The following is a 13,923-nucleotide window of genomic DNA, read 5'->3' on the forward strand; positions in this document are numbered from 1 at the left end:
TATGTTTTCTTTGCAAAATGTAGTGAAAACACTTAAGTACAGTAACAAAGTATTTTTTACTTCGTTACTATACACCACTGATTATAGACGTATTAAAATAAAATGTACAATATCTGCATCTGACATTCAGTAAAGTTGAAGTATAAAGCTACATCAACTGCAAGCACTCAAGTAAAAGTACCTTGAATTTGTACCTGCATGTTAATCTTTCTGCGAATGATCGCAGTAACGCAGAAGCAATGTGAATAATCTTTATCAACGTCATTTTTCTGATCATTTTTAGTAGCGGCCCTTGTGCACAGTTGTTTTTTAATAATTGTTTATGCCTATTAAAATCTTTTTGTGACAAGTTAATCTGCAGCATGGGAAAAAGAGGGGGAGGATGTGCAGAGGAAGGGAGCGACAGAGGAGGAGGGGAAAAGAAAAGAAGCAGGCACGGACAGGAGCTTCTTCAGGACAGAGGACAAGAGAAGAAAGGAGGAAAGATAAGTGGAGGAGAAAAGAAAACAGGAGAAAATTGGGAGTCAGAGAGGTTATCAGAGGAGAGCTTGACCCCTATGGGTAGGATTAACCCAAACAACGGACCTGCCCTCAAACACACACGGACACACCAACAGTCACCAGACGGAAACGCTGCAGGCCAAACGCTTGATACCGTTTACCTGATTTATCTTGTCTTCTATTTGAGGATACAATTGTGTGCGCACGGCTATTTTATCTTTTTTCTTTTCCACGCCCAATATTGGCAGTGGATCACTAGCTTGGGTTAAAAAAGACATACACAAATCTATCTGAGGGGAAACTCTCCCGTTAATCTCTCAAATTCTTAAATCACTTTCAGACCTGCGTGCTTTTGATGAAAGCCCGCATTGCGAAGATTAGAAACGTTTTGGATAATGACTGGAGCAGGCATCCAGCATCACATTAGAGAAGTCACAGGGCCTCAGATACACGCAGCCGACAAGACCGGAATGTGACTTGCAAATTCAGTCATTTCATTATTTTAGCAGATTACAACAGATTATCTCAACGTTACTGAGTGGACAGTGTGTGCTTTAACCCGAGGACTCAAACGTTAAATGGACCATTAATCATGGTGAAGACACAAGACACTGTAATACATAGCAATACCGTAAGCTACGTGTCACACCACCAGGTAAGGCAGCAAAACATTGATTTATTGAACGCTCATGAGCTACGGTGCCTTTTAGTGCTTATGGATTTTATTTTTCATTTGTAAAAGGAATATTTTCTTATCTTCTGTCAAAAGTTACATAGTCTCTCTATGAAATTTGAAATTTAGGGGCAAAGCAATCAGCTAACGAAGCACCACTTTTTACACTAGCAACATTTGCATATAATTGAAGTTGTGTTTCTGTCCTCCTAGTGAATTTTAGACCTTGACCCTGACCTCACTCACTCACTCCTATTAGCTCTGTTTTGGTCTCAACCAACTCCTGCGGGAAATATCGGCAAAATATCTAGCTAGCTGCTAAGTGCTCTGCTGCGTTCAATAGCTAAAGTTGCTAACTGTGTCTGTCCGCCGTTTGCTGCTACACAGGCAGCATACAGGTTTATTAAAGCTATTTATCTAGAATCAGCTGCCTGCTGCAGCAGAACATCATTGATGAGAGCCATGAGACTCAACCAAAACATTAAGCTGAAAGATGCTAAAATGCTCTTTAAAGCTGATGGAAAATACATTGTTGATCATTTTTACGTATTTCTCACTTCGCATCCCTTCTCACGTAACCCAAAGTCATTCAATTCAAGGTTTAAGGTTTATTTAAATATCCCGATCACAATCATGTTCCGATTGAGTGGTTTGGTGGCCGTTGAAGAAAAGAAAACATTTACTTTTGCCATAAAATTAAGTTAAAACAGTCTTATGGTAAGTGGTGCGTGAGAGCAGCACAGACTCTTCAACATGAGGGCTGATTGGCTTAATGGCTGACAGGCTGCCTGCCGATCCACAGTTCATTAACACAGTAAGCATTTGAGTCTGCTAACGTTGTAGATGAACTTCTGACTTTGAACACACACACACACACACACACACACAGATGTTCGCTCAATGCCACACTGCACGGCCTACACCATTATTGAGATGAAAGAATGCATTGTTAGGAGGTCAGGGATGGACATCTGCAGAAGGACAGTTTCCATTACATAAAGTGTCCCGGCTTTCACCCCAGACATTTCTTCTTTTTTTGTGGCTGATTTCATAGTACATAGTACATGAAAACTAGGAAATGTGCCAGGAAAAGTGGCATTCTTCCATTTTCTAGAAAGGTTTTTCTGTAATACTGTAAACTTTATTTCATACGATGCCTTCAAACGTTCTTTGAGATTAGTCATTTTCTGTTCACGCTATCTTACAGTGAGAGCAGACAGGGATCATTTGAGATGAACCAACCAAGCAAGCGGTCAATCAATTTCTACAACTGTTTATGATCTGATTATGCATGTGTAGGGCATTGAATGTGAGACTTGTGTGTTTGTGTGTGCGCATGTTGGGTGTTGGAGGTGTTTGCTCAGCTGCAAGTGTTGTCCCCAGTGCAAACAACCTCTCATTGCTTCCCGCATCGACTCGCCTCTTCCTCCAATACGAATGTTAATGAAACACATGGGAGGCACAGTGATTGGGAGGGTGGGGGAATGAAAGACAACCTTCAGAGAAATGCGACAGGAAAATATTATCTCATGGTGTTCCTCTGGCAGAGAACCATCTATTGACGTGCGCCCACTGGAGTCGCACCACAAAATTCGCTATTGTTCAGATCGGTGATCTGTGTTTGTGTGTCTGTTGAGACTTTCTAACAGGACAGTCCTTGTGTCAGTCCTAAACTGAGGTTTAGCACTGATAGAATGCACAAAAAGCTATTCTTCAAACATATACTGTTCAGGCCCGAGATCGGGTCGTTCATTTACTTGTGTTGCGGGGGCGATTTCTCCAAAAGCTTAGTTTACATAACTTGTCCGAATTTAGATTTTTGCCCTCTAGTCCCTAAAAAGGATCTGGGTCATGTATCTTATAGTGGTAAATTAGTCCCGAGTGTCCTGAGCACATTCTGTCCTCCTTCAGTCATAGAAGTAAAAACATCTCCGTGGCTTTCTTAAGCTGCACAGCTCTCCAACCCGACGGGGAGTCCCTGAGGAACTGGATGATACGGAACACACTGACATAGTGGGAGGCAGTGTTTTTAGATTAAGTTAAACATTTTCTTCAATGATACAGACGTGATAGGAAACTGAGAAAGAAGTGTTTTAGTTTCAGGATTCTCAGGAGTGTTGAACGATGTTTGACCAACGATGATGGCTGAACAAAATGTATCGTTTTTGACAAAAGGGTGAAGGAAAAAAGAGATACAATTAAAAACTAGTGACGCTAACATTGCAATGAGATATGATTTTTATAAACTTAACTTCAATAGTGGTTTCACTTCCACCTAAACTTCTACTTAGAGGACAGAGGTTTTGACCTCTAGCAGCACTATGGAGCCGGGTTTGTTATTTATTATTATGAGCAGGTCCCCATTTAGTTTAACTCACGAGGACGTTACAGTTGGTTTCATACCTGAGTTTAGGATTCACAGTTTAGTGCACAGTGGGGAAAAAAAATAAATGCAGTCAATTACTGTCTATTTGAACAAACATAATAATGATATACATTCCTGCTAATGTTTTTTTTTTTTTTTTTTTACAGGTGCCGGTAATACTCCGTGACACACAGCAAAGACACAGAAGAAGAAGGCCGCACGCCAGCATGGATGCTAACAATGACGTAAAAGTTTAAAGATTCGCACAATGCCTTTGGGTAAGAAACACTGACCCTCTGCAAACAAAAGATATTCAAGTGGGATGTTTATATTCTCTATGAATTGCCATTCGAATAATAAGCAGATTTAGAAGGTCAGAGTCCGGTCAAATTCAGGTTTCTAAATTATACTCCAATTGGATTACTTGAGAATATGTGCGGAGCATTGCCATATTATTATTCCATAAAAGTCCCCTTAGAGGACAGAGCAAAAGTCACAACATCTGCTATGATGAAGACGTTAGCAAGATTTGTTTTAGCGAAGGGAAAGTGTATAATTTCCTTTAGCCACAGACTCCAAAATATTCAAAAGCATAGCCGAGAAAACACAAACACAGAAGAACAGTGTACTTTCACCGTTTGCCTTTTAACCACTTTCTGAAAGTGTCCTCCAACCGAGAAAAGAGAACAACCAAAGTAACCAGCATGACAAACTCCTACAAGACAGTGTGGTCTTTATGGGTGTCTCAGATTAAAGTCCCCGTTTAAAACTATATGTTTAAATCAGAGCAGTAGGGGAAAAAACTAAGCGAGAAAGCTAAAGTAACTGCCTTACATGACACAAAACTAATTGCAGGTCAGGTTACCATCGTCAGTGTGCCAACTATTTACTGGCTGATAGCATCTCATTAGCTCTCTGAACCCACTTTCATCTGTGTAAGAAGGAGTTTGGCTTACATGGAGGTCCTTCTACATTGTTATCAGTCTAGAAGCTGTGAATGAGTGTCTCACATGACGGACAGCAGACGCAGGAGGCCGCCGCTGAGGACAAGGACAAAGACCCTGATGGGTAGGATAGAACACTCTCCAGTGTTATCTTCAGGCTGCATCAAACATTTAGGCCTTAAACATGTTACTTTTCTCAATTCCCTTGATCATTTCCCTTTTTGAAAGACATTATATAACTCATACGACATGGTATCAACATAAGCATCGCTTCACCTTTCTCCAACAACACCACTACACTGAACGAGATGTGAAATCTGTTGGTGAAATACCGGAATAGCTGAGCGCCAGGAAATTCATTGGCAAAGATCTCAATTCTAGATTTAAAAAGTTACTTTTCCTGTAAAAAAAAAAAAACAACAACAAATATTTGCTGGGTTAAAAAAAATTGTTGTGTTACCATTATTGTGTATTCACATGTAATGCAATAACAATGCACGTAAAAGTCTAAAATAAAAGCCATAAAGTGTGCACATAAACGGAATGTTAACACTTTCTTCGAGTAAATAGAGTTTTGGATTCTCTTAGTTGAAATACTTTCTTTGTACGTGTTTTGCCCCAACGACCAGATAGCATGGAACAGACGTACAATGATAATGATTCATGCTCCACTTTTTAGGCGGTAACTATGGAAACGGTGTACCCAAACACCAACAACAGAAAACGTTCTGTTTCCTCTCTAAAAAAAAAAAAAGGAAAAAGAAAAAGCATTACAATCAAAGCTGTCGTTTTTGTATCTCTTAAAAAACACAAATTTAACGAATGCTTCTGATATCACTTTAACGTCCTCTGCACAAAGCAGCTTCTTCTCTGGCTCGTCTTGGGGACGTCTCCTCTATACGGGAAATGGAACCAAGGCTGAAGAACGACATCATCTCAGTGAGCATCACATCATGGAAAAACAGAAAGGCATGAGACCCAGAAAAGAAACACCCATTCTTATTTTCAAGTTTCCACTCCCCCCCCCCATCCCATAGAGCTGACCGTTACACGCATACAGCAATGACACCTTTTACAGTTGCCCCATTGTGCCCGACTCTGTTCCAATCAAAGTCACTCTGGCTGAGTGAGCACATTCCAGACAGGACGCCGCTGCAGCGAGGGCGTTCGGTTCCTCCAATATACTGAAGACATTTAGGTGCAGGCCCTTTCATGACATTCACGCCTGCCAGGTTTTTAAACTCATAAAACACTAAATGGAGCACGGTGGGAGTTTCATTTCCGTAACATCAGAGACCAAATCGGGTCAAGAGGGGAAGCAGTTGAAAGGCTTTGTAGGTACAAGCCGACACTAAAATATGTTTTTGACCGAAAATTAAATAATGCGACTTTGGTTTTCGCAGTACAGAGGCGCGCCTCGTCCAAAACAGACTCCTACTGGGCTCACCTCACAATCATTTATATTGGCTAAACATGGAATCCTTTCAGAGCAACTCAACCAACGGTAAATGGAAAGTGAAGGTTCCTGGAGGCTGGAAAAAGAGTGTTTTTTGGGAGGGGGACAGGGTGAAGTTTGGAGTGCAGAAAACAGTAAGTAAAAAGCTTCTCTTTCAGCTGGTTCTGTTTCTGGAGATGTAGACACTGACAACGAAGCTCACCCTAAACGGAACACACTAAACCTAAACTATGACATGATATACTTCCAGCATGCCGAAAAGTTTGATTTAGGTCCAGGAAAGATTGGGTAAATGGTAAATAAAATATGGCTCCTGTACGGTTGGGTGAGGCAACGACAACCCCCAGTCAAGTTTAGGTAAAGACTGTGATCCCTTTATTACGCAGAATTACAACATTAATTGTAGATTTGCATGTGGCAGGAGGCGACTCCGGGCTCCTGCATGAAAGTTGTTGTGCTAACATGCCCATCCACTACCAACCCCGATGCGCTTAAGGCGTCAGTATGCTTCAGGCAAACTGCTTGTCGGATGGTCAAAAGTGGTCCAAGTAACCTTCGACAATCCGACAGTCACGCACAGTGATTGGCCAGGTGTGCAGAGGTAAAAGAAATAGGTTTGAACTTCTCACACACATTTTCATTGTTTTTACATAACTACCACTTTTAGTGTGAACAATCGGATGCAACACTGAGAATGACATCAAGAAAAGTTTGTGTTCGCCGCATATTTGAAAGATTCTCGTGTCTCGCGACTTTAACACTTTTGCCTTCCAACGTGGCCGGATGCTGCTTTCTACGTTCTAGTTAATAAGGTACTACAGTGTTTTTATTGAGACATTTGATTTATGTAAAGCCTAAAAATTTTCATATTGGGTTAAAGTTACCAGAACATAATAGTTAGAACTAACAAACACCAAATAGAGTTGAAATAAGCGTTGCGTCCAGGACTCCAGGAGTCAAAGAGATGACATTTATTGTGTTTTGCCCAGTGCGCTTAACTTGGAACACTCTGCTATTCCAAGCTGTGTTTTTGACTTTAAACATATGATTTTCTAATCACAAGACTATCTCTAACCGTCCAGCCTGTGGCAGTCCGCAATGTGATAAACTGTGTTCTGTGTAAAGAAAAAAAAAACCTGAATCCTGGATTATTTATGGCTTTCTGTAAATGTTCGAAATAGAAAATTTGTTCCACCTAACCTACACCTGCTGACATCCAACTGGCACAGGGACAAGTGTGTTTCTCGAGGTGCCACTTCAAAGCTCCGCCTGAACCAACCCAATGGTCCTCTCTGATGTTCTCAAGCACGCAAACAGCACCGGTGCAGTGTGGACGAAACCCCTCACACCATTACCATTACCACACACACAAAACACTCCATTTCTCACCCTGGTGCAGCGTCCTGCCTCCTCCAGCAAACCTCATTGTACACACACACACACACACAGATAGGGGTGGCTATAGAGGGCAGAGGAAGCCTGTTCTATCACCAAATAAACAAACTATCTCTCTCCAGCAGAGCTGTATAAGAGGAGCCTCACAGCAGGGAGTAACTAAAGGAAACCCACAGCTGCAGACAGAGGTGTGAAAATGGAAATGGTAAGGGACTTGTAATGGATCTTGTGAGGGAGGAGTGGGTACCATGAATTTTCGAGTCTTGCCATTGTCATTAAAGACGGAAAACATTTGACCATAGTTATTTGGCATGTCGTGACCTAATTCACCAATTCCTTTGGGTGTTCTAGAAATTGTCCAGGTATCATGGCCCACACTGAGCAGCTCTTTGGCTACTCACCCACAAAAACCTCATGCTGGAGGTATGCTCAGTCTCAAGTGAAAGTGAAATGGATATTCAGTATAGTGCTAGTGTGGTATTTTTAGGTTTTCTCGCAAATATGCAGGTTACTCTGATAACGGTGTCAGAGCCGAGACAAATTATTTGTATATTTCGTAAACATTTTTAAAAATGTACAAGATTTCAGGCAGTGGTTAAATAAAGGATTCTCATTTCTCTGTCTGAAATGACCACTGTCGCTCACACATTTCATCCAGCGCAGCTAGCTACAGTAAATAAGCTAGTTAGCATGTTTGGCTAACTAGCTTATTTACTACAGGACCTAAGCTGGCGTTTCTTCCGAGGCCAGGCTCATTTCTTGCTCAATTAAATGTCTTTAAAAGGTTTATGGTTCTTGTTTTAAGCTTGAAAACATTCCAAGTCAGAAGCCATACCATGAAGTCGACATTAATCAGCCTAATTAGCTTTAAGTTTGCAGTTTACATGAGAACAAACAAACACACTGATGCATCCATTACCTATACTTTGACTCTTTGGTTTGAGAGAGGATGATGAAAGAAACCACCATCCAACCAGCCGCCAATAAAACATGTTCACATTGAACATTAAATAAATTGAGGCTACATCTGCGCTTTAAAAACTATAACATCTGAATTAATTGCCAAGATCATTCTATATGGTCAACAATTTTGACAGTTTTTTACTGCCACAAGATGAAAAATATTCTTAATTTTACCTGATCGACATTAGAACTTTACTGGCCCTTAACGTGATTCATCATAAGCGAGATACAGTGCCATCAAAGCAATGAAATCCATTTCAAATGGTGATCAACAACAGAATTAATTGCTTTCCATGGTCATAACATTTTCTAATGGGATTTGAAGATTAGTTAGAGCTTCATCAACATGAGGAAGAGCTCCTTTACTGTTGAGTCAATAACAAACAGTATTATCCCTCCTGTTCTCCTGTGGTGGAGCCAACACAGCTGTATATTGCTTTGACAGTGTCCGCAAAGAGCTGCAGCAGCATGGCTCTTACCTTCTATAACCTGCAGGGCAGCGGCCAGCCAACACAGCAGGACTGGATGCAGGGCGAGAGACCACCTAAGGAGACACATCAGTCACATAAATTGCATTTTATAAAGACTTAAGATATTAAAAAAACAGGTGTAAAAAGTATCAGAAAAGAATCAATTTAAGAAAGCTGAAGAAATGTTGCTAAATTGGTGGTCCACCCTGAGCTGAAGTGGAGATATGAAATGGATGGTGAGGTAAAGTCCACTCTGCTTTATTTACGCGCAGAAAAACGTTGAGGTAACATTGAATTGTCTTACCCTTGAAACATTTTAGCGAGTAAAGGAATACAAATCCAGGTTTGGACGAGGATGTGTGTGATGGAATTCCGTCAAACTCCGTGGTCCCTCTGCCTCACTGTGCAGACCTGAAGTCACACTACTGCTCTCTCTCTCTCTCTCTCTCTCTCTCTCTCTCTCTCTCTCTCTCTCTCTCTCTCTCTCAGTACAAAGGCTCTCTCAGTTCTGAGCTGAGTGACTCTCAGACCCACTGAGTTGGGAAATTTGACTCTCTTAAAGGAAAAAAAAAGAAAACCCCCTCTGACTCACTGAGTGGACCCTCTCTCCTAACCTGCTGCTGGACTCAAGTTCCTATAACATAATGACATAATGTAAATGTATGTTTAACTCCTCATGAGGGTGCCATTCCAACTGGGAAAAGTGCAGCTAATATTAGACTGAGATTACATTTTCCAAAAACACAAATATCTATGAATGAATCAATAAATATGTGAGATGGTCATGGGGCGAAAACAATTAATAAAGAAATCAATGTTGGGGCTTTTGACCTACTTCCCACCTTCTATGTATGCACCCTGTGTATAGCCTCTAAATTCCCATTAGCTATGGTGCAAAGAGGAAATTACACATGGCAGACTTATATGCTCTGAGAACCAGAAAACTACTCCTGCGGTGGAATAATACTACCTGATCCCAGGTTCTGGCAGTTCATTAGTTGTCACTTGAACAATGCTAACTTTATTTGGGCATATGCAGCATTAGCGAAAATAACTATGTTTTAACTTTATACTCCAAAATATGAACTTTGCATCAAGGGGTTTTACAGTCTGTACAATATACACCTTCTAGTCAGAAATTCATTCAAAAGAGAAACTAAATAGTCTCCTCGGACATGCATTAGATCAAAATAGCAGAATGATTTATGTGAGATCAGATTACAATATCACGGATGGAATGTACAAATTAAGAATATGGATCCTGAGGTCGGCGAGCCACTTCCAGGTGCTGCCCAATTTATAGTGAATACAACAAAAGTCTTGGAGTCCTTCACTTTTACAGAAACGTGTCGAGCATCCAAATGACACCGTTTTTGACACTGCGCTCACATCGGTCCCCAAGCAATACAATAGCCAAGTGGGAAGCAGATCGGATGGATTGTTCTCGAGATATGCAAAAGACACACAGACAGACTCCTTGCTTTAGTTTTATGATAAAACTACTGAAATGTTCCTGTGTGACACGCACAAATGTAGTGTAACAATTACAGTGGAGTCACAAAATCAGGGAACTGATGAAGTAACGTCAGTTTCATAGCCATATTTGTTTGAATTTCACTAACATACGCCACCATTAGCCAGCGTTCACAAACCTTTGTGGTCCAGCCACTAAACCACAAAGGTTTGTGAATTCACCTTGTTGTTTGAAAGAGGATGATAAGTCATTTCAAAGTGTCATCATTCCACTTTGAAACTAGTCTATGATACAGGACCATTGGGCCATAAGGCAGGACCAATATTTACCTCGTAGGAACACAGCCAGCTTGGTGAATAGAGATTTGTTTTTTTTGTCTTTTCTTCACATTCAACTAATTCAATTATACAAGGCTGCATATGCAAGGGGCTGGTTCAAAAAGCACAAAACTGAAAACCATTGCACTACCTGCTGTCCCGAAGTCTACCAGTCAAAGCATTTCTCTTGCGTGTTGCCTTCCCATTAGATTTAAACTCACTCCCTGAGTGAAATACACGACTCCTCCGAACAGAAAAGACATGTCATATATGCATCACCCAATTGTTTGGCGCTTTAATGAGTCAGAGATGAAAATTATTTCAGACCATTATAGTCACACCCTGACACTCTGTCCATACTGATACTAAACACTGATTTATTTATTTTTCATAATGCACAAATACCCATAAGTCTAGTGTGCTGACAGTTATTTCACATTTCTCATCAGGGTAAAGGAGTCCATTTAAGTGCTGGACTTCTTCTGTCCCAAGCTTCAGGGGTCAACAAGATCAGAGGGAGTCTCAGGGAAATTATCCATGTTGTGATGTTAACACCCCACTATTAGCACATGCTGGAATGATAATGGCTCAGAGAGAAAAGAAAAGGTACCCCCCCCCCCCCCCCCCCCCCCCCCTCCCCCTCACACACACCCCCTGTCCTCGGACTGCATTCCCTTCCTAAGCCACTTGTGTTTTCCCTCTTTAGCCCGTCTCCCAGATTAAGCTCTCAGAAGTGGAAGAAAAGAAAACACTTTTTAGCCAAAGGTCCGGGTGTTACTGGAAGGTCAGTGCAAGCTGTGGGAAGATGATGATGAATGTCAATTTGCGAGTATTTGGTCAGAAAACAAAAAAAGTTTAACATTTCAAAATGATGACCGGAAAAGTTAGAAGTCTGGAAGATTTGAGTTTATTTGATTGGAGGGAATTTGTTTGTGTTTTTTTAATTGCTGAAATCCTTACGCCAATAGACTAATTGTCTTTGTTCCCCCTTTGTTCTTTTTTGTGATCTATTTGTTGTGGAGTACAACCCAACAATTAATGAGCAAACGGAGTCCGGTGAAGTAAAGTTAGTTCTCAATATTTATTCAGTAATAAAAGCAGAGTTAATGCTCCCGTACAGTTAAACGTGCACGGTCCTAAAATGAACATCCAACAGGGTTGAGAGTCCAATGAAAAAGGCGCTTAAACAGAGTGCGCAGAAGCGGCATATAGGATTCCTCTTATCAGGTCCCATTAGATTAGAAGTCAAAACTGATGCAGAGGGGGCAAGGTTTATACCCAGCCTGTCCGGTAGGAGCACTGAGTACTGTCCACTCACACTGGCTCACGTCCCGGCATCTTCTTATCAGTGCGCGTGCATGTTGTACGGTGTGAGAAGGTGGGGGCATGATCGGAGTGCGAAGGTGGGGGCATGGTCAGAGTTGGTATAATTCAGCTTCTCAGGATGGAATGCCCTTGACTACCGTCTGGGACGCTACTGTGTATGTCTTCTCCTTTGCCCCAGTTAGATAAGGGCAGTCTGGTCCGCTGGGAACCGGACCCTAGCTTCTGAGTTCGGCCTTGGGCTCTCCCACTCTTAACGCTAGGGTATGTGTTGTTGTTCAGACTGAAGCGAGCTAGTGTGCAGATTTACCTTAATGCTGTATAAAGATGCAAGATGCTCTATAAATGTGTTATCTAGGCTGAAGCAAGCTGATGTGCAGATTTTACCTTAATGCTGTATTAAAATGCTCTATATATTTTTTGGGGGGTCATTTTTGTCTGTTCAGTTCTATTTAAATAATTATTAAGGGGTAATAAAACCCTCTCTACAGTATAGGCCAGGGGTGTCAAACTCATGTTCACCGTGGGCCACGTCAGCGTCATGGCTGTCCTCAAAGGGCCGGTTGTAACTGTAATACTGTATGAATATATAAATACATAATGTATAAATGTAACTACTCCCGAACATTTTGTTAAATAACTCTTTGCATTTGATTATTTTTTATTCAAGTGTAGAAATATTGTACATGCATTTATATAAATGTAAAAATATATATAAGCAAATTTCTTTAATATTATAACATAAATCCATTTCATTTAATTATATTTATTATAACCCACATTACTGTATCAAAGATCAAATGGACATTATTAAATTTTTTGTCACAGTTGAGAATGACATAACTCTGGTCCAACAAATAATAGTGAGCTGCTCAGAACATGTGTGACAAATGTGGTCTGGGGCAGTGGTTCTCCACTGGTCTGGGGGGCAGTGGTTCTCCACTGGTCTGGGGGGCAATGGTTCTCCACTGGTCTGGGGGGCAGTGGTTCTCCACTGGTCTGAAATAAAAAAGTCTGGTGAGAAGTAGTTTTAAAAAGCTGTAACTTATGGCTCAAGTTAGTGTCTTGGGCCATATTAAATGACGGGCCTTGTGTTTGACACGGCTGTACCCTCTCTGTATAGGCTGTACTATCTCTGTATACCCTCTCTGTATAGGCTGTACCCTCTCTGTATACCCTCTCTGTATAGGCTGTACTATCTCTGTATACCCTCTCTGTATAGGCTGTACTATCTCTGTATACCCTCTCTGTATAGGCTGTACCCTCTCTGTATAGGCTGTACCCTCTCTGTATACCCTCTCTGTATAGGCTGTACCCTCTCTGTATACCCTCTCTGTATAGGCTGTACTATCTCTGTATACCCTCTCTGTATAGGCTGTACTATCTCTGTATACCCTCTCTGTATAGGCTGTACCCTCTCTGTATACCCTCTCTGTATAGGCTGTACTATCTCTGTATACCCTCTCTGTATAGGCTGTACCCTCTCTGTATACCCTCTCTGTATAGGCTGTACTATCTCTGTATACCCTCTCTGTATAGGCTGTACCCTCTCTGCATACCCTCTCTGTATAGGATATACTCTCTCTGTATAGGCTCGTATTGCGTGTTCAGACAGTTCTCATTGAAAAAAAAACTTACATTTGGAGGCAGGTTGAGATAACACACACAACCTGATCTACTACATATATACAGTAGCACATAAATAATATATGCATGCTTGTGCCCTTCATGATCTTATAATATGCAGCTGAACTCACGACAGAACTAAGATCGTGCAAATCTTTGGATGTTAAAACCAAATTTGCAGTAATTTAGTTTTTGTATGTGCATCCTGGCCACTACACAAGATTCCCATCAGGGAGATAATAATGCTTTACAGTGAGCACAGAGTGAGCAGGACAGACAGCACAGCATGTAGCTGAGATGTAGCTCAGACACTGATCAAAGCACCAGACCTAGGTTGTTGTTGTTGTTGTTGTTGTTGTTGTTCTGTGCGTGCTGACCCAACTAACTACTCAAACAGGAAGCCATTTATCCAAGGC

The sequence above is a fragment of the Cyclopterus lumpus genome, chromosome 17 (genome assembly GCF_009769545.1).
Source record: "Cyclopterus lumpus isolate fCycLum1 chromosome 17, fCycLum1.pri, whole genome shotgun sequence".
Taxonomy (NCBI): Eukaryota; Metazoa; Chordata; class Actinopteri; order Perciformes; family Cyclopteridae; genus Cyclopterus; species Cyclopterus lumpus.